At 41.7% G+C, this 14,346-nt stretch overlaps 1 long non-coding RNA gene across 1 annotated transcript in view; it reads left to right on the top strand.

Annotated features, from left to right (window-relative positions):
• Nucleotides 1-3,908: 3,908 nt before the first annotated feature.
• The window catches only part of LOC131237560 (uncharacterized), a 29,644-nt gene continuing 19,206 nt past the window's right edge, over nt 3,909-14,346 (top strand). Inside the window, exon 1 of the long non-coding RNA XR_009167320.1 lies at nt 3,909-3,968. This is a non-coding gene — a long non-coding RNA (uncharacterized LOC131237560). The remainder of the gene's footprint in view (nt 3,969-14,346) is intronic.

Here is a 14,346-nt window from a genome sequence, read left to right as displayed (position 1 = left end):
TTCCAAAACTACTGTGGCCCCAAGAAGTTTTAACGGTCAATCACCACTGTTTCTAGTAACGTGGTCCACCAGAGATTTGGATCTGCTGCATTTTTTTTGGCTCATAGGCTAAAATGATCTGGTGAAACAGATGAACGTCGTGGATATATGACACATACATCATGGTGGGCCCCACAGTTATGGATCCACCGAAGCCGAGTCAGTTGGGACAGCCCCTCTTGACTCCATCAGAGCCCTACAAATGAATGATTGAAACGAAATCAGTGGAAGCTCAATGTAATTGTAAGTGTGGTCAATTATACTAGGGTTGTGGCCCACCACACCACATGAAACATTCTGTATTCTCGTCCATCTGATTGCGTGAATGACCGGAGTGTTACACTACTCCACGCTTTCTTGGAAAATGAGACCATCTAATTCACACTCGTCTGCTAACATAAACGTAGGTTGGATTCATCCCAACCAAGCGTGACCGACCGGACATTGGGCTGGGCCTTGGGTTCATTCTCGGGCTTGGGCTATACAAACACCAACCCGATAAAACTTGGGTCGGGCTCAGGTTGAAGTCTTGGGTTACCCAACCCAACCCAAACCCGATCCATATATATATATATATTCCTTATAAATTATAATTGAGTGTGGATTGTCTCAGTTGAAGGCACGGGAAATTTCGATGCCGTCAAGTTTCATTGGACCACGTCATTTCCGATGACTGAAGCTAACATGATAGGCCGGATTTCTCTCCTAAATAGATTGTGTGATACAAACACAACACAACACCACTTTAAAGGAGTAGTTGTCCTATATTTAAACTTGTTTGTTTAGAAAAAGTGAATTTTTTTATGATAAATAACTACATATATAATTAATAAAATCATAAGTGCAAAAAATAATGTGTATTGAAAATATAATAGCAAAAATATTAGCATATATCCACCCAGCCAACCTGACCAAGCCTACTTGGGTTGGGCTTGGGTTGAGAATTCCCAACTTGATATTGGGTTAGGTTGGGTTAGGGTTGAGATATAGGAACCCTGGGTTGGGCTAGGGTCGAGCACCATCCCGATCCAACCTGCCGGACTTTCAGCCCTACATTAACGTGCATTTGTCGTGTGAATGCAACACGAGGGCATTCATGAGCTGTACCCCACAATGTATATCATTACTCAAAATTAGCTCAGTCAACTTCTCAGGTGAGCCCACAGATGTATGTTGGATGTGGACCGTTGATTTTTTATTTTTTTTCATAGGGTTGTCAACGAGCCTGCAGATTCAGGATGGGCCTAGCTAGCTCGAATGTTGGGCCAACGTACATAATTCAATGTCGGAGCTACTTTCGACATACTAAAACTCGGTGACTCAACTGAAACTCAGCTAAGTTAACTCGACTAAATCATGGCTCTAAAACTTAGTGACTCGAATCAAACTCAGCCAAATTAACTCGATTTCACAAGAAAGCAAGAGTCACTCGAAAAGTCACTAAGAACTCTGACTTTGTTTAAAAGATATTGTGGGATTTATTTTATTTCATTCTAAATATGTAATATATTAAAGAATTTATATTCTGGTACCTTTTTTCCAAAGGTTTTGAATAATAATATTTTTTTTAAAAAAAGTTTTTCAACAACCTACACATAGGGAACGGGTTGGGTTGGGTTGGGTTGGGTTGGGTCGGGTTGGTGATCAACCATAGCCCAACCCAAGGTTCCTATACCACAATCCTAACCCAACCCAACCCAACCCACGCGGGCTCTTAGTCGGTTGGATAAATGCTCATATTTTCATTATTACATTAGTATATTATATTTCAATACACGTTTTATTTTTTGTATCTATGATTTTATTAATTATATAAGTAGTTATTCATCGTAAAGAATTTCATTTTTTTTCTAAAATATGGGACAACTACTTTAAAAGTCGTGTTGTATAGCACACAATCCATTTGGGAGAGAGAAATCCAACATATCCTGTTAGTTTGAGTCATTGGAAATGACATGAACCAATGAGACCTGACGGCACTAGAATTTCCTATGCCTTCAATACATACAATCCACACTTAATTATAATTTATAAATAACTTATATATCGATTGGGTTTAAGTTGGGTCGGGCATCTCGAGACCTCAACCCGAGCCCAACCCAAGTTTTATCAGGTTGGTGTTTGTATAGCCCAAGCCCGAGACCAAACATGATACATCCTACCCGAGCCTAACCCAATATCGGGTGGGTCATGGATCAGGTTGAACCCGCCCAAACTTTCGGCCTTACTTACACATTAATTTAATTATCATTAGAGTAGTACTTTAATAGATTTCTTTAAAGACGTTTGGCTGGCTCAAGTGGGCTTGGGGCCCAACCTCTAGGTGCGTCATGTCACCCATGTTATGTATGGGGCCTAGAAATCAGCCCCGTCTGTGATTTAGATAGATTGCAGGATTGAAAGTGTATGAGGCAATGATAACCCTCTAAATTGTTTCCATTGGTGTGGCCCACTTGGATCATGGATGGGCTTGAGTTTTGGGCCACATATGTAGATTTTGGTGTGACATTTAATGGTTGGATTGGATTTCATATAATCATCATGGTTATTCCTATAAAAATCAAAGGTGGATGTCCCTCTCCCATCTACATCCTTTGGTGTGGCCCACTTGGATCATAGATCAGCCTAATTTTTTTGGCCTTGGGCCTATCATGAGAGTACACATCTAGTTGTCGGAGTAGATTTCATATACAGATGATAGTGGGCCCTGTAAAAAAATCAAGGGGCGTGCCTCTTCTAAAATTTAAAAAGTATGATAGATGTCCCCTCACATTTTAAAAAAGGAATTTTATCGGATGTCCATCCTTGATTTTTGACCGGCACACCAATGTGCTTACGTCCATGTGAGATCCATTCTAATCATTACATGTTATGTCATGTTAGGCTAGAGCTAGAATGATACTAATCAATGACTCAATTCAGTGGGCCACAACAAAGGAAACAGTAAGGAGAGAAACATATACCCTTTATTTTTATAGGGTTTGCTGTGATGATCATATTAAACCCACTCCAACCATTACATGGCCCACAGAAATTTAGGCTTAGGCCCAAAAATAAGATCCATTTGTGATTCAGGTGAGGCATTGCCATATATGCTAAAATGGGTTTATTTTGAGCCCCTGGACCTAAGATGGGCTGCCTCATGTGGTCGAGGTGGATTTCTCATAAACATGATGATAGAGCCCACCCACCCGAGCCGCCTTACTCGAATGTGGATATACAACACATACATCAAGGTGGGGCCCGCGGTCAGGGAAACACCCACTAATCCGCTTCCCTTCAATCAATGGGATTGGATTATGTACGACCCATACATGGGGCCCACCTTAATGTATGTATTCTATATCCACACCCTTCATCCTTTTCCTAGATCATTTGAGTGCATGAGTCCAAAAATGAAACAGATACAAGTCTCAGGACCATTCCATAGGAAACAGTAGTAATAGTAATAGACCATTAAAAACTTTGGTGGGCCAAAAAAGTTTTGGATCAAGCTGATATTTGTTTTCCCCTTCGTCCAGGTTTATGTGACCTTATCAAATAAACATCACCGAAACATCATAGTGGACCCTAGTAAGATTTTAATGGTGTGGCATTCAATCACCACTGTTTCCTATGGTAATGTCCAGCCGAGTTTTGGATATGACTAATTTGGCTCATGCCCTAATATGATCTGGAAAAATGGATGGACGGTGTGGATATACAATACATGCATCTAAGGTGGGCCCCACAATAAGGGCTGCCCCGTCTTGGATGAGGCCCGGGCCGCACCTAAGCCGCTCTCCCAATATATCCTCTTCGAGCTAATCGCCGGCTTTAAACTTTAATGTAACGGTGTCCTCTCTCTCTCTCTCTCTCTCTCTCTCTCTCTCTCTCTCTCTCTCTCTCTCTCTCTCTCTCTCTCTCTCTCTCTGCATTCCTGGAAATCTGTGAGTTCCTCATTATCTTTCCCTCCTTTTATCCTTTTGCCTTTTGCTCTTCACCTTTGTTTTGTAATTTGAATCCTGTAATTGGGTTTTTTTTTTTTTCTCGGCATTAAAAATTGTTTTGGGGAACCAAAAACGAGCACCTTACATTAGAATTAAATGAAATAATCGTTTTTTGTTTTCTGATTTGGGTTTGGAAAGATAGATAATTTGGATATGGTTGTTGGGTTCTTATGATTTGATTGATTCTGGTTTTGTGTTTTCTTGTTGAATTTGTTGTCTTTTTTGTTTGGGAATTGTTTGATTGTAACTTGTAATTGGAGAACATTTTGGCGAATTTTGGGCTATGGATGTTCATTTTGCCTATCATGCCACTTAGGATGGTCATCATGTGTTTCCCCAGTGGGGCCCACATGCTATGATGGTCCACTGATCAGAACCATTCATATTCTCAGTAGTACCATAACCAAGCTATGGTCCAATAACCATACTTCATTGTTATTGGAGTATGGGATTCTTGTGCACAGTTATACATAGGAGTGACCAAGATTTATAAAAACGTGGGGTAAGGTCGAACCCGACCCACATTTAGATATGCCTCAGATCTCATTTCCCATCTCGACATGATCTGCCACAACTAATGGATGGAGTGGATGTCACAATAGTCCCACCTAGTTTTTTTATTTGACCAAATTTGCGTCTTGTGAGGTTACACCCCAAGAGGAGAGAAAATGGTGCACACTGCTAAAAATATAATAGAAATACTACTATTGAAGGCCAAACCATCATGTGTTCCCTTTTGTTTTATAAAATCTCTTAATAACTAATTGGAAGGATAAGATGTCCTCCAATCTATGCTAAAACAGGGGCCATCGATAGCTCGACAGCTGCATCTACAGGTTGAAGAATATCAAAATTATTCAGTTTTTTGGCAAAAATCTTTGGATTGTTCTTAGAGTTTTCAATAGTTCGAAAACTCTGGTCAACAAGTCGACCCGATCGATCGACGGGTCTCTATCGGTTGAATTGACAAGTCGATGGATTGCACAATTTTGCACATTTTTGCATGGTTTATTTCTATTTTTGTTTTATAATATATTATGTATATGGTGTAATCGGAATTAGGGTTAAGCTAGATGTGCTTAAGGGTTTGAGATGGTTTTGGGGAGAGAAAAGGCTAGGTTTTTCATTTGGGGCTTTAAGTCGACAAGGTTTTTTCTCTTGGAACTTTGTTATTCACAGTGCATCATCGCTTTGTGCTATGTGTTTTTTTTTTTTTTTTTTTTTTTTCCGCAAGTGTTTTTTCACTTAAATTTAGAGTGTTCTTTGTTAAATTTGCTTTGTGCGATTGTGATTGTTTTGCTTAATTCCATCATGTGCTTCTATGAGTCCTAACAAGTAGTCTCAAAGATACCATTAGGAAGCAGATCGAATCCAAAGAAAATGTATCTATGGAATTTAACATGAAGTTCGATGTACACAAGTATTCTAAAAAAAAAAAAAAAAACTTTGAACTATAAAAGGTGAAGACGAAAGGCTTTCTAATTCAGCAAGGATTGGAAGATGCACTCCTTAGAAAATGACTGAAAACTATTAAAGAAGAAAAGTGAAACAAATTAGATCAAAAGGCCAATATTTCAAACCAGTTGTGTGTAATAGATGAGGTCCTCTGCAATGTTATGAGAGAGAAGACTATGTCTGATACATGGGCGAAGTTAGAGAACATCTATGCGAAGAAGTCTCTTGAGAATCGTTTGTATGTAAAGCTACAATTGTTTAATGTAAATATTATTGAGGGGGCTAATGTTAAAACCCACATCAGTAACTTCAATAGGCATGTTTGTAAATTGTTAGATGTGGATGAGGTGATGAAGGATTTAGATCAAGCATGTATTCTGTTGAATTTTCTTTCAGAATCGCATGAGTCATTCAAAGACTCTTTATGGACTGGTAAGATAACCATTAGCATTGATACCATTATCTCAGCTCTTTAGTCGAAGGTGATGAGAAAGAAAAGTAGTAATGTAGGTGCTTCTCAAAATGTACTACTGGTTACGAGGGGGAGAAATTATGAGTAGGATAAAGGATCTTTGTTGAGGGTCAAATATTGCATATTAGACCCCAGTTATTGCTTGGATTTACGAACATGATACCGTTTAATGGCCCGCTTTAATCATGTTTATGATGCAAAGTGTATTTACGAGCAAGGACTGAAAAGGAAGCTTAAAGCATGGATTTAACGCTCTGATGACACTAAAGGCAAGGGACGGACTCCAAGGGACCAAGATCGACGGAATTACACGCCAGGGATCCGCAAAAATCGAGAAACTGAAGCTCAAGCAGCCCGAAAGACATCCAGAATGCAAGATCACAGGGTTCCCACCATCCGTTCAGCTCGAAACTTCATACATGGCCTGAGGACCATAAATTAACCGTACATGTCGAATTTCATCCGTTCGATCCCTGTGAAAATGGCCCAACGGACAGATCAGCCCCTAAAACTCTGATTTTGGGCCCACCTGCTATCTAGATATGCTTCAATTTTGGTCTCAACCCTTTAAATTATATGAAAAACAAGTTGGATGGAGCAGATTTTCTGAATACATCTCAGTGGACCCATGCTTGAAGCACGTGTACACAGTGCACGTGGTCCTTCTGTGCACCAAATTTCATAAAGTCGGTCAGTGCAAGCTAACCGACTCAAATCTTCTTCCTGTGCAAAAACACCAGCGGACGGACCGGGTTTTAATAATGGGCCCCACCCATCATGTATTTTGATAATCTGGACCATCCAGTCGCTCAATAGATGGGGTGTAACCCTCACTTAGGTGCCCTCCTGTTCCCACTGTGCACACACGTGTAAATCGTGATCAAACGCAGGATGGACGGTGGAAGCAAAACATCAAAGGGCCGCATCAAAAGCAATCCAAAAGCAGTCATTTCTGACCGAAATTTCAAGAGGAATCCGGTGGACGGAATGGATTTCTCAAAACAAAATCGAAGTGGGCCCCACCGTCTTCAACAGCAAACCCATCCTTGCGCAGGGCCTATTTTCCGCGTCCGAGAAAACCGGGACTTCCAGGCCGTTCCACGATCAAGATCATGATCGGTTCGTTGATCTGAACCGTTCAAAGTCTTCCTATGGGGTCACCTTCCGTCACCAAGGAGTCTGAACAGCTCAGATCTCAAAATCAGCTACTCCATCGTCCCAATCGCCGAATCCGGCGCCGATAGCCTCCGTAGAACCCCATTTTCGGATCCCGGCACCCATTCACCAGGTTCCGATCCTGGGATGCTACAAGGAGGATTTCAAATCATCAGTCTGATTCATAATGAGCATAACAAAAGCATAACCCACAACTAATAATCACAAGAACACCACCACAAAATCCACTATGATCAAAAACTTTTTAGTACAATGCGATAGAAAAGGAAAATACAATGTGATAAAAGACAAAACTCCGACTCAGCCACGGGCCAACTACGGCGAGACTTAAGGTGCGACACGCCCTTGGCCACTGCACGCATCAATCGTGCATAAAGCTTATGGAAAGCTTAGAGGGTGGTGTAAGTGTGTGGCACAATATAAACGTACTCAAAATGCAAGGTCGGAGTGATGTGGAAACATGGTAATGAGCACATGAATGCAATCGGCTCGTACCAGGCTATGCGGTGCAAGATATGAATGCCATCGGCCAAAAACACGGCCATGCGATATGAAATGCAATTCAAGCATGCCAATCCTCAACATGTATCGGTACCGTTCTCATTCTCGATAATCACCGGTTCAATACACTCCAAATGGCACTCCTGCTCTCTCAGCGCGAGCAGTCCATGAGCGTAAGAAACCTCACTATCCGACTGACCAATAGTATGCCAATACCTATTCGGCACGACGATAGCGGACCCATTCGCGAGCGGGTCAAACTCAGACTAGTATTGCCCCTACCCTCGGGCGAGTAAGGCCACACTCCTTTCCAACCGACCACGACACGGTGGGAGACGCGGCCTACGGTATTCGGCCCTCGTGCGCTCATATATCCACCGGTCTCGACATTGGAGTCATCCTCGGTACCATCGGGTTTAGGGATTTTCACCGATGGACATCTATGGTGCCCGTATGCTGAATCAAATATTTTCGGTCTCATCCTGCCATCCACGATGTATCTGCGTGGAGGCTATGGCCCGATGTCGCTAGGGCATATAGTAACTATAATCACACAAATGCAAGTGCATGAGTCACATTATCGTCATGCAACAGTCTGTATGTACCATGCACTTATATGGGGCAACTCCGCCTATCAGGGAGCCCATAAACAGTCTGCCCAAAGGCATATGCTATGATCGGTCACTCCTCACGTCAGGCATACATATGATGCGAATGATCATGAACCATGGATCTATACTAAACATGCATATAGGGATGGGCTCTGCGTATCACAGAAATGGGCATAGACGGCCTGCAGAGTATAAGTATGAACCTATCAGTGGCCTTAAGGAGTGTGACAATGCGGACATTTAACCAACATTGTCCTTACAATGTGGACGTCAAACCAACATTGTTCCCAAGGCTTAGCCCGCCATAAAGCACCATTACACATACCATAGGAAATCACACATTGCAATGGACTAATATACATCTCATTGGGCCTCGACCCATAGTGTTCAGTTACATCAAATGGGCCATCTCATATGGGCCTTATATAAGTCAAGTGGGCCGCATTAGTGGGCCTTATGTACATTGCAATGGGTCATACTCCATGAGCCTTTGAAAACATCACAATGGGTCTCGTAACATGGCCCTTATAGATATCAGAGTGGGCCTCGACATCGGGCCACCAATCCGTCGAATGGGCCTAACCTCATGGGCCTTATATATATATATATCAAGGTGGGCCTCCCCAATCGGCTAGAAATATATCAATATGGCTCCACCACATGGGCCTAGGGCCCACCATAATATTTATTTGAAATCCAACCTATTCATAAGGTCACTTGGACCTTGGGTAAGGCCCACCGAAATGTCCATTTGAAATCCAACTTATTCATAAGGTCACACGGGCCGGGAGGAGGGGAACAACAATTTTCAGCTGGATCTGAAACTTCTGTGGACCCGAAAAGGGTTTCAATGGTAGAGTTCAATTCACACTGCTTTTCTTGTGATGTGGGCCGCCCGAGCGCTGGATTGGCCTGATTTATGGTGGGGTCCACATAGTGGCCCACCAAATGGGTGGTGTGGATACAAAATATACATCATGGTGGGGCCCACGGATGGAGCCGTGGGTCCCGGCCTCTTGGCCGCCCGTCACGGCATGCTTTAAATTTTATTTTTTATTTTTTATTTTTTATTTTTTATTTATTTTTTGGTTTGGGGCCCACCGAGATGTGATTCACAATCCAGCCCGTCCATTATGTGTGTCCCACTTGACTGAGGGTACAGACCAAGTTTAAGCAACATCCAAAACTCAGGTGGGCCCTGCCAAATGATTTTATATGTTTTAGTATGTCTTCACATGATTTTCAATGATGTGGCCCACGAGTTCCATATACTGAATTTTGGGGGCGTACATGGGGCCCATCAAAGCACGTGTGCCATGGCCGAGTGCCAGTGGGCCAGGGCGAGCCGGCCGTCAGCCGTCGCGCGCGGCGCGCCTGCGGCGCGCCGCCTCTTTCTTTTCTTTTTTTTTTTGAAAAAGAACGTTTTGAGGTTTTTCTAGGTGGGGCCCGCATTGGACGATCCACTCCATCCATTGGTCTCGTGGCTTGATACCATTCCATAGAGTCCAATATTGAGCTTTTTCAGATGTCCAGGCATCCGGGAGTAAATCAAAGGTAGGACACTGTTTCCTATGGTACGGCCCGCCAGAAAATGGGATCAACTTCATTTTTCGGCTCAACGCCTAAAATGAGTTGAGGAACAACATGGACGGCTCGGATCTTACATATACATCAAGGTGGGGCCTGCATGAGTGGCCCACCACTCCTTTCTTCTCTCTCTCTCTCCTTTTTTTTTTTTTTTTAACAATGTGCAACGTCCAGCGTCCAGGGACGCTGGACGGTTTGTATATATATTCACAAAAATGTGGTGGGTCCCACGTGAATGTGGCCCACCAATACTTATACATATAATATATATATATTATATTATATTATATATATAATACATATTATATTATATATATTATATATATTATATGAAATATAACATATATTTACATATATATAAAGTATTTGGCCCACCTAACGGTGGATGGTGTGGATCATCACCTACAATAAGATGGGCCACACCGTCTAATGTAGAGGGACGGGTAGATGTAACACATATTGGTGGGATTCACACCATCACAAAGGAAGAGAGAGAGAGATAGAAAGAGAGATATACGGTGAGATAGAGGAACCCCGCCACTATGGGCCCTCTTGATTAAATCACATACATCCAAATGGGTCCCACCAACAAGTGGGCCCTATAATTTAAAATAATGGCAAAACACCCACCTTATCTTCCTTCTTCTTGGTCTCTTAGACTCCAATGCCCCTCAGCTTCAACTTTGATGGAGGATGATGGACTCTTGATGGTGAGGATGAGAGATGGGAGGGTGTAGATGGATGATGGAAGGTGGACCACACTTGAGAGGGAGAGGAAGCTTGGACGTTTGGGGCTTGGGGTTGCTTGGAGAGATATGAGAAAATGAGAGAGAAAATGAGAGGATGGGAGTGATATGAGGTGATGGAGTGATGGGTGTAATTAATGGGGCATGGGTTTGTTTGAAAAGTGAGTAAAGGAGGGATGGGTGAAGAGAGAGAGTTGACTTTGTGAAGAAAGGGGTATGGGTTGTTGTACTTGAGATAAGGTTGCATTTAATGATGATTGATGGGATTTATTGTGTAGAGATTCCCTCGAAATCCGCAACGCGCGGTGATTCTTCGGAATAAACGCTGATCGGCATCTTCTTACCTGGGTATCGGTTCGGTGCGCAAGTCACGGCGTTGGAACCGCGGCGACGACGCGATCGTCAAGACATAAGTTTCAGATCGAGCCGACGTCGGTGCGCGGGACCTGGCTTAGGATCGTGCGCAAACACCGAATTCGGTGCGAAGGTTGCCGAAGTTGATCTGAACCGTTCAAAGTCTTCCTATGGGGTCACCTTCCGTCACCAAGGAGTCTGAACAGCTCAGATCTCAAAATCAGCTACTCCATCGTCCCAAGATTCAGGCCAAACGCAAGTGAGTTGCGTTTCCTTTCGCATGCAAATTCCTCTGCATAAAAGGGGCCACCGACTCCAGTCTCTTGGGACGCACTCCATTCCACGGCCCCTGGCATGTATAAAATACAAGAGAGAAGGGAGAGGGAGGGGATTTCAATTGGCAGGGATTCCAAGGGGAAGCTTGGCTTGGCTGGACGTGAAGCAAAAGAGAAGAGAGAGAGTTGTTGAATTTTTATTTATTTAATTTTTTTTTTCATGATTATTTTTGAGAGATTTAACCCCATCATGTTGGGTTAAACCTCTTAGCTAGGGCTAAGAGGTGAAGCTTATAGCGTGATGGGGAGACTTGTTGTTTATGCCTTTTTATTTAAATTAAATTGAACTTGATACTAGTTTAATTAAGGAAATGTTTTCAGTTTTTAATGGTCTGTTGTGACTAAAATTATAATGGGTCTGCGATAGCTTTGAGCATATTCCCTTCCTTCTTTTGATTATGATGTCAGGAAGCCCTATTGTTCACCATCGTCTCCTGGGCATGATTGGATGGCAAAACCTTTCCTAACCCTCATATCATATTGATTGGTTTTAATTAGTTTAATTCTGTTGTTTACTTTGTCTCCTGGGCATGGTTTGGTGATGAAATCCATTCTAATTCATATACCTTTCATCTCTTGAAAACTATATCAAAGGAAGTTCAGTTGATTTTCATGGTTACACCTTTCACTGGATAAAGATGAGACTCTAAGTCCAGTTGAGTTCTTGAAACAGCATAAGATCCCCCTGATCTCTACAAGTGGATCCTCTAAATCCCTAGTTTCCTACCTTTGAATTCTTTAAAGTTTTAGATCAGTATTTCACCATTATTCCTCAAATTACTGTTGATTTAAATTTCATCTTAGTCTAGTTCTAGTTCTACTTAGTTTCAGATTAAGTACAGGTATCAGTCCCTTGGGATTCGACCTCGGTCTCACCGAGTTTATTACTACATCACAACCCTATACTTGGGGAGTGAACAATCTTCACAATCGAGATCCAAATTTAAGGGCAATGGAAAAGGCAAGCTGAAGTACTAGAGTTATGGCATGAAAAGGCACATGAATAAGGATTGTGAGAATCTCAAGTCTAAGAAGGAGAAATTAGAGGGTTCTTTCAGAGAGGCCAACACTGTGAAATTTTGTGAGGAGGCGAGCGGTAGTCGTATGTTGACTGCATCAAAATCTATGTATTTTGATGATGAATGGATTTTGGATATGGGGGCTTTGTATCACATGACCCCTCATAGGAGTTGGTTCACTAGTTACAACGAGTGCAATGGTGGTCAGGTATTCATGGGCAATGACAATGTTTGTAATGTTGTTAGTGTTGGATTGGTGTGCATCAAAATGTTTAATGGCATGGAGCGTATCTAAACTGATGTGAGACACATCCCTAAGTTAAGGAAAAGTCTGATGTCTCTGGGTGCACTCGAGGCACTTGGGCATAAATTCACCTGCTTTGATCATATCCTTAAGGTTTCAAAGGGGCACTTATAGTCATAAAAACACAGAGGAATAGCTACCTCTGTAAGTTGATCGAGAGCACTTCATCAGGTGGAGATGTAACATTTGTAGTGGATTCCGCATTAGCACGTATGTGGCATGTGCATGTAGGCCACATGAGCGAGCGGGGCATGAAGGTACTATAGGAAGGAGGTGTGACTCTCAAGAAGATACTACAAGCACGAATCCAGCATTTATGCTTACCAAGGTGGTTATTATAGAGAAGTTCAAGTTCTATGCGACTTCTCTGGGTCTAGCAAACATAGAGTGAAGACGAAGTATGCATGAGAAGTGGTGATTGTGAAGATATGATGGAGACAAAGTAGAGATGAAGGATCGAACATGGTGTGTTGTAGCATGAAGATTAGAGTTGTAATGGAGATTGTTAAAAATTGGATGCCTCAAATCTATGCTGAAACATGGGTCATCAACCAGTTGACGGTCTAGTCGATAGGTCGAAGGACATAAAAAATATTCAATTTTTTGACAAAAACATTGGACTGTTTTTTGGAGTTTTTGATAGGTTAAAAACTTTGGTAGACATGTCAACCTGATCGATTGACGCATCTCGACCATTTGAATCAACAGGTCTACGAATTGCTTGGTTTTGTGTATTTTTATGCTATTTATTTTTATGTTTATTTTATAATGTGTGTGTGTGTGTAATCAAGATTAGGGTTAAGCCTAGACATGCTTAAGGGTTTGAGAGGGTTTTGGAGAGAGAAAAAACTATGATTTTCCCTTGGGGCGTTAAATCGGTAATGTTTCATATCTTGTAACTTTGTTATTCATAGTGTATCATCGCTTTATGCCATGGTTTTTTCCCGCATGGGTTTTTCCACATAAATTTGAAGTGTTCTCTATTGGATTTGCTTTGTGTGATTGCAAGTACTTTATTTGATTCTGCTCTATGTGCTTTCGCGAATCCCAACACTAACTTCCTACTTTATACATGGAAGAAATTATTAGAAAGGATGTGTCTAGCTAAAAGGGTGGGTGCAAATGGTTAAGAGAATTGTTTCGGAGCTCTTAGAGCACTAAACTTATAATGCTTCAAGTTGCATTGAGACACCTGGATAATTCAATCCAATGGTCTTAACTTTTCATTAGATTCAATGCTCACAAATGAGCTACCATGCAAACGTCGATCTGGCAATCTTAACCATCTCATCAATAACATTTAATATTGACGATCAAAATTTTTTACACATAAATCTTCCAATTAATAATATCCATTTGTTTGTTAAGGCCCCTCGTGCATGCTTATGATTGTGAAGGATTATTTCTATCTGGCAATCATAACATCCACCCATGGCTTAGAAAAATGGTGGCTACAAAAAATAAAGCCAAGCTAAGGATGGATTGGATCATCTTAAATTTTCACATGCTATCCCATGAAATATGTTTTGGACTTAATTGCAAGTTCCAATTGATCAATTGAATTGTCTAAACGGCCAACGCAATTAGGAGCACTATTAGTTACAGTGTTTTCATATCACTAGAGCATTTCTCAATAGTTATTAGTCAAATCAGTAGAGTATTTCTCAATGAATGCATATCGTTGATGTTGGCAAATCCAATGTTGTCGCTTCTTATTGGTCCATGTAAAAAGTACTGATGTCAGCTGACACCAGCACT

This window comes from Magnolia sinica, chromosome 1 (assembly GCF_029962835.1).
Source record: "Magnolia sinica isolate HGM2019 chromosome 1, MsV1, whole genome shotgun sequence".
NCBI classification, from domain to species: domain Eukaryota; kingdom Viridiplantae; phylum Streptophyta; class Magnoliopsida; order Magnoliales; family Magnoliaceae; genus Magnolia; species Magnolia sinica.
Note: the sequence above shows the minus strand (reverse complement) of the source record. Positions and strands in the feature narration are given on the sequence as shown.